Here is a 12,259-nt window from a genome sequence, read left to right as displayed (position 1 = left end):
AACTGTATGTAAAGTTTAAGAATTGAGGACAAAATTTGGCCTCCTGATAGCCAAAGCACAAAAGGGGACAGTGTACGATTCAATGTTCTGTAACTGGTTCTGAGACTCTCTTCAGTTGCGGGGACTGTACATGGAGCAGTGGCACTGGCAGTGGCATATCCAATACGTGTTTTGAAGAAAATAGTTGAGCAAATCAAGTGTCACTATGTAATTAAACCTCTCCTTCACGTCACCTTTCATGTTGCGTGGGTATCATATTCCATAATGGCAGATTTAAAGTACCTGGAAAGCTTGAGTTTAAATACTGCTCTTTCTGGGTTCATAGAAATGAGCTGTATGGTTCTTTTGTGCAATTTTGACAATCATCATGTCTTTCTTGAAACAGGGTGACCAACTCTCCTTAGTGATCTCCATAATCATTGAACTTTCTTCTTCTTCACCTCATTTCAATTCCCGTGTCCCACTCATCATGATGCGTATTAAAATGACTCTCACTAGTATATCTCCACCAGAACCAACTCTAAAGGAATGAGGTTTACACAGCAATGTTTTTTCAATTTTTGCAGTATATCATTCAGAATCAACTCAACTTATTTTGAGCAAAGGATTGAGTCTTTACTATGTCTCACTGTCAATAAAGCCTTCCATAGTATCTTCATGAGTAAGCAGCAGAATCTCATAAAATTCGTATCCTATAGACAGACATTGGGCCACAGGATGGGGCAGACACAGTAAGGGATTAAATACCTGGTGGCATCTTGCTTATGGACTGTGGGAATTAGGATGGGACTGTGTGTTCCCAGGTTTTCAAATGCTGGGAGGATTGGTAGAGGTAGGAAAAGTAGCAAAGGAGCAGAGTGGCTCCAGAAAGCCATCAGGACAACTTTGAACTGCATAGAAAGCATTTCTATGTCTCACCAGTGGCAATAACTTTGACAGTTTTAGGAGGCTTTGGTAAGGTGTAAAGATCTTGAAATTGTCCTACTTTATTATTATAGAAGACAGTGTTAGTCACATTGTGTGTGTGTGTGTGTGTGTGTGTGTGTGTGTGTGTGTGTATCCAGCATGCTTTCCAACACTTTTTCTTCTGATTCCTTTGGGGGAATCCCTCCCTCCATCCATGCAGTCTTGATAGAGGATAGAAATTAATTGCCCTTACACCTAGCTCAACAAAGGATATGTGACCTTAACTGGGCAGGGCACGCCATCCATCTAGGTAGAGTGATTGGCTTACAGGTGTTCATATACAACCCATGCAGGCTTAGTCAGTGTCTTTCCTGGAATTAATACATGTACTTTTGGCAGTAAGATTCTTTTTCCATTGACACTGAAGAACAAGGAAGAAGTGGGTTTAGATATGCAGGCGGGCTTCTGAGGGAAATCTTTTAGTAGATGAAACCAAGCAGAGTTGAGACATGAAGAGAAAGACATACTCTAGGACCTACCCATTCCTGAGCTTCCTAGTCACATGAGCCAAAAAATTCTCTTTTCACTTCAACCAGTCTGAGTCAGGTATCCGATACCACTTGTAACTTAAAGCCAATCAAGTTTTGAAAAGGGAGGAAAAGAGAGATGTACAACCACAGGAATGAAATATTTGGCAAGAAAATAGAAATCACCTGCTTGTGAATTAACCTACTCTAATTTTTGTTTTGTGAACTTTGCAATGTCTTATAAAAGCCCTAATTATTTTGGGGCAAGTGCCACAATTATTAGCATCAAGCTCTCTATCTAACATGTAGCAAAGTCCATCCTGTGATACCATGCAGGGCTTTCCACTTTTAACCCTGTTAATACAATGTGAAAGAGATTTGAGAGAAAGAAGACTGAGAAGCAATGCGATACCATGTAAAAAATAGTGGATTTTAAATTAGGGCCTGAGATTGGAATAAACATTTTGACACCCCCCTTGGGAGTATTTGCTTTGTTGCCCTGAGCTTTTGTTGCTTTAATATGGAAAAGGAATGAGAATAATGATAATCTTTACTGCACATGGTTTTCATGTGAATTATCCAATATACTGTAAATAATGTAGAGTGGTCAGCACTGAAACCACCTTTGCAAAATTATAACTGAGGAAATTATGACAGTGAAAGAAGTCAGACCTCACTGACTCTATTTTGCCTCTACCCTTAAGTTGTCCTTTTTTATTCCTATGTGTAGGCCGAACTAACTTTGGGAAGGAATTCAGTTCATGGTTTGACTCTGAAACAAAATTTGATAACAGCCCTTTCCCAAAAAGATCCCCCTTCTTGCCTGTGGTCCAATCTGCCTTTTCAGGACTAACAAATTAGCTACAAGATTAGAAATGACAATTTAGGGGTCATGCAGCCTCTGGCTCCAAGAGTCTGAACCTTCCCAAATTGCTCTCAGGGATAACATCACTGTTGTAAAACCGAAGATCAGTTCTTGAGGTATTTTGCAGACGCTGCACTTGACGGATCAGCTGACACCACCCAGACTAGTAATCTGGCTCAACCAGTTCTGCCATCCCACCCAGGAACAAAAGACAGCAAGAAAACCTAACTTTGATGCCCTGTGATTCCATCTCCAACCTGACCAATCAGCACTCCCCACTTCGTGAGCCCCTACCTGCCAAGTTATCATTAAAAACTATGATTCTCGGATGCTTGGCCAGACTGATTTGAGTAATAATAAAACTGATCTCCCGCACAGCCGGCTCCGCGTGAATTACACTTTCGCTTTTGCAATTCGCCTGTCTTGATCAATCAACTCTGTCTAGGCAGCGGGCAAGGTGAACCCACTGGGCAGTTACAGCACTGACAGTAGTAGGTTGTCAATTAATGATTTATGTCTTGCTTTTAGACAAAACAATGTTGATGGTATTTGGTGATGGTATTCAAAGAGAATAGAACAACTACCTCCACCCCCATCCCAAAGTGGAGGCAGAAATCCTTTCCAGGAGCCAGAAAGGAGTAGAGATATTTATTGATTGATGTGACTGTGTGTGTGTGTGTGTGTGTGTGTGTGTGTGTATACACGCACACACATATACATATATGAATATATATGGATATATATGTTGGTATATAGGTATATATTGATCTATCTATAGATAGATAGATAGATAGATAGATAGATAGATAGATAGATAGATAGATGCCCTTGATTGAGCACAGCTTATTTCTTGGAGGTCAAGAGGCCAGCCTCCTGAGGACAATGCTGAGACGGACAATCATATGAGGCAGCGGATGCTGAGAAGGGAGGGCTGAACCGTCATAGTGAAATCAAACTTGGTCAGGAAGTAGAGGAAGCACCCATCAGGGACGTGGGAACCCTGGGCAGTTGTTCTTACCCTGGGTGATTTTACCCCTCCTAAGGGACTTTTGGAAACTACTGGAGACATTGTTGATGGTTAAGACACAGGGAGGAGTATGAGTGTGCAACTTGCATCTCTCCAATAGATAAAAGCCAAGGATGCTGCTCACCCTTCACAGTGCACACCACAGCCCCACAACAAAGAATAACCCAGTCCCAAATGTCAGTAGTGCTGATGTTAAGAAATCCTGCACTAAGACCAAAAAGTCAGATGAGTTTGGAGTCACTAAGGAGAGGTACAGGAAAGGCGGCAAGGGTCCTCCACAGATGGAATGCACAGAGGACAGCGCATCCTGAAGGAGAGTGACACCGTGCCCTGGGGCTGGGATTGCTGCTGCTGGCTGGCTGTACTGGTCTCCCTCTCACTTCTAGGCTCCTGGCTACATACTGTGCCTGCTTATTTGTGTGTCTAACAGACTTCGATGTTACTTACAGAAGCTGACCTGAGAGTAACACAGAATGGAGACGTGTGGAGGGGTAACACTTCCTTAGTTTGAGCATCTATCCTAGAGCCTCATGTTTAGATCTCACCTCCAGAACTTACTGGGTGTGACTTGAAGCAAGTTAAGGAATCTCTCTTTTTCTAACCTGTATCCTGAGGATCATGATACCTATATTTTGAGGTTGTTTTGAGGATTCAATAAGTTGATACATGAGTAGAATCTAGAAACCTGGTAATTGTCTTAAAACTAATATGAGTTTGCGAGCCCAGTAGCCCTAGGGTATTAGAGCTGAAGGGCAGCCCAGAAGTTCTGAGTCCTGGCTTCATAGCAGGGCAGGTTTTACAGAATTCCTCCAAGGATTCTGGTGTAATTTTCTGGGACTCTGTAGGTTGTGAGAGCTCCCCAGAGGATTCTAGTGTGTAGCCTTGTGTGAGAACATGGATCTAGTACCGCCATTCATCTCGCAGGTCAGGGAATTGAGACTGAAAAGTGAGTTCCACAAAGATACATAGCTATTATTTGAGGCACTAGAATTAAAATCAGGTCTCCTGATCATGCCCTGGAGTCTTTCCTTCTACCTCTCAGTGTCTTCTTTGTTTGAGTGAGTAAGGATGAAGTAGTAGGTAAGCAGGTCAAGACACCAGATCTAGTTTTACCTGAGTTTGTCCAGTGACAAGCAAGTCTTCCTTCTAATTAATCTGCACCTAATAATGCCTTCTCTTCCCTTGGCTTTATAACCAGGATAACATGGGGTCCTGGAAATAAATGGTAGAAGGGAAAGAAAACCTAGTAGATATCCAGCAGCTTCTATAAGTCAAATTTATTGTAGATGCTTTATTATGGTTGCTTAGTTTATTTTCACAATAACCCTAGGAAGTTGGTATTTTTAGGTCTGTTTCAAAATGTTGAAAGAGGCTCAGATGGATTTGGTCAGGTGCTCAGGGTCTCACAGTTGATAAGTGAATTGTGCTTAGTTCGTGACTTTCCAAAGCCAATATTCTGTCAGAGTCCACCAGAATGTACGTGCCACAAAGGCAGGGGTTTTAAACATCTGTTTGTTTTTTCTCCTGCTATTGCTTACAATACTGATAGCACATAGTAGGTACTCAATAAAAATTTTGTTGAATTGATGAGTGAGTGACACCAAACTATACAGGCTGTCCTAGTCTGTTCTTGCATTGCTGTAAAGAAATACCTGAGACTAGGTAATTTATAACAAAGGAAGTTGAGTTGGCTCATGGTTCTGCAGGCTGTACAGAAGGTATAGTGGCATCTGTGACTGGGAGGCCTCATGAAGTTTCCAATTGTAAAGGAAGGCAAGGAGGGAGCAGGCACGTGACAGTGAAAGCAGGAGCAAGAGAGAGAGTGGGGAGATGCTACACACTTTTAAATGACTGGATCTCATGAGAACTCACTATCATGAGGACAGTACCAAGGGAGATGGCGCTAAAGCATTCGTGAGAAACTGCCTCCCCTCAGGACCCAATCACTTCCCACTGGGCCCCACTTCCAACATTCGGGATTCCATTTCAATATGAGATTTGGGCAGGGACACACATCCAAACTACATCACAGGCCTTAAGACCTGGAGACTAGAGATTTTTGAGTCCAATAAAATATACAACATAGAAGAAAAATTTTCCAATTTAATATTTTATAATCTACTAGCTTTCAAAACATCTGCAAGGGAGCACAATATATTTAAAACACCTCCCCCAAGCTGTGTGATGCCAGGTGTTGTATATAAAGTGAAAGCAATATTCTAAGAATATGAGAAGTGTGTATATATGTGTGTGTGTGTGCTGTTACATTGTTGAGGGTATTTTTTTGAAGTTGTAGTTAAGGGGAGAAAAAGCAATTATAGCTAGCAATTGTATTTTTTGTTTTGTTTTGTTTTGAGACTGAGTGTCTGTCACCCAGGCTGGAGTGCAGTGGCGTGATCTTGGCTCACTGCAACCTCCGCCTTCCAGGTTCAAGCGATTCTCCTGCCTCAGCCTCCCTAGTAGCTGGGACTACAGGCATGTGCCACCATGCCCAGCTAATTTTTTTGCATATATATATATATATTGCTTTAACAGAGATGAGGTTTCACTGTGTTAGCCAGGATGGTCTCAATCTCCTGACCTCACGATCCACCCTCCTGGGCTTCCCAAAGTGTTGGGATTACAGGTGTGAGCCACGGCACCCAGCCAGCAATTGTGTCTCACAGAGCAGTTATCCCCAACCCCCAGTCCACAGACTGACAGACTGGTACTGGTCCATGAACCAGGGCCACACAGCAGAAGGTGAGCGGCAGCAGGGCTGGGGTCATGGGTGAGTGAGCATTTCTGCCTGTGCTCTGCCTCCTATCCGATCAGCGGTGGCATTAGATTCTCATAGGAGCATGAATACCGCTGTGAACTGAGCATGTGAAGGATCTTGGTTGTGAGCTTCTTATGAGAATCTAATGCCTAATGTTCTGAGTGGAACAGTTTCGTCCTGAACTGCCCCCCTCCATAGTCCATGGAAAAATCGTCTTCCACGAAACTGGTTTCTGGTGCCAAAAAGGTTGGGGGTCGCTGTTATAGAGTGCTCCAGCACACAGAGCCCACCATGAGATGTGCCTAGTGAGAGAAGCCGACTCTGGGCATTTGGGAAGTTGGGACAGGCAGATTGCTTCTCATCTCACTGGGACAGAGCTAATCTGCAGGCTAACTAATATCCTTACATCCACCACTTTCCAAATCACTGCAACTTGCTCAGAAATGTACCTTTCTCATTCCTGCCTTTTCAGGATATGGCTCACATAGGCACCCCAGAAATGCCTGCTGAGTGAAATGATGATGTGTCTCTATAGAAATGATATTTTTCTCTGCAAATGCACATGCCTCAGGAATTGCAAATCTATGATCTTCCCCAAAGAATAACCTCTGGTTCATTTTGGATTGAGTCAGTATGTAACTAATTTCGCTACTTTTACAGTTTATCACATCCTTGCTTCATCCTTGCTCCGAACAGTCAGCTAAGATATTATCTCCATGTTGCAAGTAAAGCAAAGTAGGCTCAGAGAGCTTGAACAATCTTCCCGAGGCCACTCAGCCAGGAAGCGGGAGCAGAAGGATGTCAGTTCTGGTCTACTGAACTTCAAGATGCAACCAGTTCTGAGCAGTAAAGGACTAACCTTGGGCAATAAAAGGTTTGGGCCTTGACTGTCTCCTGGGAGATCACCTCTAAGCACCTGGAATATCTTTTTTTATTTTTGAGATGGAGTCTCGCTCTCCCGTCGCCCAGGCTGCAGTGCAGTGGCGCGATCTCGGCTCACTACAACCTCCACCTCCTGGGTTCAAGTGATGCTGCAGCCTCCCAGGTAGCTGGGACTATAGGCATAAGCCACCATGCCCAGCTAATTTTTGTACTTTTAGTAGAGACAGGATTTTACGCTGTTGGTCAGGCTGGTCTCTCTAACTCCCGACCTTAGGCGATTCCCCCACCTCGGCCTTCCAAAGTGCTGAGATTACCTAAAGGCATGAGCCACCATGCCCAGCCCATTTCTATGCCAATAATGTTATTTATCATGGAGACCTTGGACCACAGAGTATCGGCTGGACCTCTGGAGGGACTGAAGGCTAAGGTCAACCATGTGGGCAAGAAGTCAGGTCTATGGAATCAACCCAGACACCAAGGTTCAAGCAAGCTCCTTTTGTTTTCAATCCTCTGTGCATGTTGCCATGTGTCATTGCTGGAAGGAGTGTGTGTTGTCCATGAGACTTTCCCAGGAGACAACAACCAGATTCTTGCACCTGGAACTCTCCCAGACCTTCCTGTATGTACCTTTTCCTGTTGCTAAATTTAATCTGTAATCTTTTCTCTATAATAAACCATGACTAAGTCTCACAGCTTTGCTGAGTTCTGTGAGTCCTTCCAGTAAATTACAGTGATGACCTCCTGCACTTTCAACTTTCTATAGTTTTTCTTGGCAACCTTGATGTGAGGGACAACAAGAAGGATTCATGGGGGACAGCTTACTGTCCAAAGGCCAAAGGGTGTGGTTTGGAGATCTGACCCCTCCAAATCTCAGGTTGAAATTGAATCCCCAGAGCTAAAGGTGGAGCCTAATAGGAAGTGTTTGGGTCACGAGGGACAGATTCCTCATGAACATCTTGGTGCCATCCTCATGGTAATGAGTGGGTTCTTATTCTGTTAGTTCCAGTGAGAACTAGTTACTTGGATGAGCCTGGCACCTCCCTCCCCTTTCTCTCTGGCTTTCTCTCTAGCCATGTGCTCTCTGCACACACCAGCTCCCCTTCACCTGCCACCACAAATGGAAGCAGCCTGAGGCCCTAGCTGGAAGCAGATGCTGGCACCATATTTTTTGTACATCTTGCAAAACTGTGAGCCAATAAGCCTCCTTTCCTTATAAATTACCCAACCTCAGGTTTTCCCTTATATAAATAACAACACAAATGGCTTGAGATGAGGCCGAGTGGCTGCAGGTTGTGACCAAGGCGTGGGTGTGGGGTGAAAATGACTTTCCAAATAAAAAGAAGCTTGAGCCCAGTGAACAGCATGTCTAGCTTCCCTTCTTTGCTCTATCAGTAGCAGGGTATAGGCCAAGAGACCTGTCCACCATCTTTGCCTGAGAATCAATCCCAGCATGTAAATACTGAGATACTTTCTGCTGTGTCACATGCTGTAAAAGTGAAGTGGGTTTCCTGTCAAGTTACCAGTCATCACAGTGTGTCCCTCTCTTCTGCTCCCTCCCCACTCCTCCTTTTTCTTTCTTTTATATTTGAGGCCGGTCTAAAGTGTATGAACTTTACTGTTTTAGAATTAGGACAGTTTCACGGGACTGGGATGAGGGGAACTTGGTTCTGTCAATAACTCTGATACCTGGATTTTCTCCAAGAAATGAATTTCTTGGTCACCCATCTGCTACCCCCAGACAGCATGACATTACATAACCTTACACAAATATTTATCACCTAAAACCTGCAGATGAGGGGGCCAGGACTGCCTAGGATTCCCGTGTCCCAGAAGACTGCATCATTCTTCCGGGCAACATTTGGAGCCCTTCTTGATCTTGGTTTTTATTTTTTATTATTTCCTCAGCTCTACGAAGATAAAATTGACAAACAAAAGTATAGATATTTAAGATGTGCAGTGTAATGTACAAAGATATGTATACATTGTGAACTGTATACCACAGTCAAGCTAACTAACATATCTATCACCTCCCATTGTTTACACCTGGGACAACAGGCACGAAGCTACGTGACATTATGTTAAGTGAAATAAACCGGAAACAGAAAGACAAATATAAACTCTCTTCTATGGGGAATCTAAAAACATTAAACTCCTAAAAGCAAAGAGTAGAATGATATTTGCCAGGGTGTGTGAGAAGGAGGAATAGAGAGATGATCAAAGGGTACAAAGTTTCAGTTATCGGATGAGAAAGTTCTGGAGATCTAATGGGCAGCATGGTAGTTAGAGTTAATAATACTGTATCATGTAGTTGACATTTGTTAAGAGAGCAGACCTAGGTCTTCACTGCACACCCACACACACACACACACACACACAGAGAGAGAGAGAGGGAGAGAGAGAGAGAGAGAGAGAGACTGATCTTGGTTTAACCTTGGCTGCATATTAGTGTTCCTGTGGGAGTTTTTACAAAGTCCTGATGCTCATCTCCATCTCCAGAGATTTTGATTTAATATTGGTGGGTGCTGGCACAGTAGTTCCTATAAGCCCCTCGGGGGTTCTTTATGTGCTGGTGTTTGAGAACCACACTTTGCAGCTTCATCCCTGGTTGCTGCCCTCCCGCAGACACCGTGCCTTTTCCTGTCTACATAGCCTTCATCCCTGTCTACCTGGTGCACTCTTCCTTCTTTGTCTACCTGGTGAGTACTGGTTCACTTTTTGTGAACTGACTCAAGTGTTGCCTTTTTAAATCTTTCTAGGCTGCCTGATGCCAGGCAGAGGTGATTGCTGCCTCATCTGTGTTCCTATAACACTTTCCACACATTTGAAAATTCTACAGCATTACAGAGTCTTTTGTTTATCAATCTGTTCACTTGAGAGTTGGGACTTCACCATAGTAATCTTTGTCTCCCTTTCACCTGGTATTGTCAGTGTCTAGTGTGGGATAAGCACTCGGTGAATGTTTAGTTTGATTAAATAGAGGTGCTCAAAATAGCTATCATGTCATAGAGGCTGAAATAGCTATTTCTTACAAGGCTGGTCTCTCTGCTTAGCTGTTACAGTTATGCTTGGCAAACCAATGTGCCTCATTTGTGCAAATGCTGTATCCCCACTTGAGTGTTAAAGTATTTTGTTAATTGCATGATGGCCTGTGGCCACAATGTGTTGTTTTGTAGTATACCAAGCCAGAATTTAAAACCAGGATTGTAAGGCCTATCTATACTCTGTGGTCTGCAACAAGTCTGAGTATATACAAATGCTAAAATGAGTCCAGGAACTCCATAAGTGTATACAAAAACCCAGAAGAGAGATTCTGTCTTGCAGTCTTCCCTAAGGTGCTATGATTTTAAATTAAGGACAAAATCCATTATCTAATTGTAATGTGTCTTTTTTTTTCCTGTTGATAGAAAGTTTCTACTACAGTGTTGTTCTGTGAAGAGGAACGGGTGCTGGAGAGCTAAGCTGGGCAGGAGGCAGGAGGCAGGAGGGACTCTCTGCAGCAATCAGCAGGTGTGCACTGATGGCTGGGCTCCTACTGAGGGCAGTGGAAGAGGTGGTTGCTTTTGGTAGGGCCCATTCCGATTGCTCATTGCCTGGAAATTTTCAACTGTAAGTATTTTCAGTGTTGTTCCTGTCAATGGGTTCTTGGAAGTACTGTTTGAGACATGAGGACACAAGAAGCAACATGTTAATCAACAAAGCTAGTGTTTAGTCTCCTTCCCTCTGATGAATCTGAGCCATTTGGTGACAGATATGGGTCACGTGGAATGCAAGGCACACAGGAAACAGTCCCTGAGTAGCCCGTGACTTCCTGGAGGGTAGAAGGAATGGAGGTTGGGCCAATGCTGGGCATCTCTGAGAGATGATCATGGACCAGAATCTGAGTGAGTTCACTGGTTAACATTCCCTTTGCCTACTACAACACAGTCACCCTAGATAAAAGCTTTTTCTCTCTTAGGTAACTGAGTATGTAAGCAGCCAAGTATATCATGTCAGGCTAATATGGAAGTTCTTATTGCTCTGCCAACGTCAACATGCATTTTTCACCTCGTGGTCTAATATGGTGGTTTAATATAGATAATGGTCTAACATAGATAGTGGGAGCTGTGGCTCCCACTATCAAGTCCACATTCCAGCCAATAGGAAGTCAAGAAGAGAAAGGGAAGATAGGCTCTCATCTTTTCAACCATTTCACATGTGTCATAGTTTTCAGATTGTTTTTACTTTAGGATTATGTTTGCTGAGTCCTCTTAAAATCTGTGTACACTGATCTAAGGATGTGGCATATAATATGTGCTTAATTATATGTTCAATTAAATTGAAGTCTGACCAGCACCAGGAAAAGCAGCACCAGGAAAAACACTTTCCTCACTTTAAATACTTTTATTAATGCTGTTCAAATTTCATAAATAATTTAAAGCTAACATCTTAGTGCTGACATGTTGACTATATATTTGTAGGTAAAGCAATAGTCAATAGCCTAATTAATTACTTCACATGCTCTGATGTCTCATCACACAGTAGATGAATTTTTAATCTTTTTTTTATTTGTTCATCAAGTGCTTACTTTGTGCTGGGGACTATGCCAACATCTTCACATATCTGATCTTATGCTATCTTCTCAGATAGAAGAGTAGACAAGAATTGTTTTTACATTCTCAGCATCCTTTTCCTTTTTTTTTTTTTTTTTTTTGGTAAAAGCATCACAATTTTCCTCTGGTTAAGTACCTTTTCCTCATTGTTTTTGGATGTATTCATGGTGTGAGTGTTCATCCAGGTCCTCTGCAAGAACTCCACCTGACCCTGCCAACACTAGCCAAGGAAGTAGGCACTGATCCAGGCTAATTTGTTCAGATTCTTTCATGAGAATGGAAACTTGAGCAGAGCCTTACAATGATGGCAGGCACTGGAATTTGAGCATACAGCAGTTATGTCCTGAAAATGTGCTCATTAGTTTTTGCAACCACATCCATCTCCACTGGATGTGGTACATTTTTAGTACCTAGAGCAATTCCAGGTAATGGAGGCACTCAAAAATTCTTGTGGAATGGACAAGCAAATGAATGAACCAATGCTCAGAGTATCCCTGGTTCATATATTGTCCAAAGCCTGGTTATCCAAATCTTTCTTTAATTTGCTGAACTCCAGGAATGTTTCCATTAAGTTAGGCAGAGTCTATTTCACCTGTTTTATAGCCAGGATACTCTAAACTGATACAAGTGGATGCCATTTGATATTGATAGGGCTTTATTATTTATTTATTTATTTATTTATTTATTTATTTATTTATTTATTTA

General features: G+C 42.6%; 1 long non-coding RNA gene across 2 annotated transcripts in view; it reads left to right on the top strand.

Moving 5' to 3' along the window:
- The window catches only part of LOC111539010, a 165,685-nt gene that overhangs the window by 103,284 nt on the left and 50,142 nt on the right, over positions 1–12,259 (top strand). Inside the window, exons 2-3 of one of the 2 annotated variants that reach the window (XR_002730538.2) lie at positions 6,556–6,714; positions 10,370–10,571. This is a non-coding gene — a long non-coding RNA (uncharacterized LOC111539010). The remainder of the gene's footprint in view (positions 1–6,555; positions 6,715–10,369; positions 10,572–12,259) is intronic. The other variant, XR_003309680.1, reaches the window with a different exon arrangement.

Source organism: Piliocolobus tephrosceles, chromosome 3 (genome assembly GCF_002776525.5).
Source record: "Piliocolobus tephrosceles isolate RC106 chromosome 3, ASM277652v3, whole genome shotgun sequence".
In the NCBI taxonomy this organism is placed as follows: Eukaryota; Metazoa; Chordata; class Mammalia; order Primates; family Cercopithecidae; genus Piliocolobus; species Piliocolobus tephrosceles.
The sequence above is the reverse complement of the archived record's forward strand: the minus strand, read 5'-3'. Positions and strand labels throughout refer to the sequence as shown.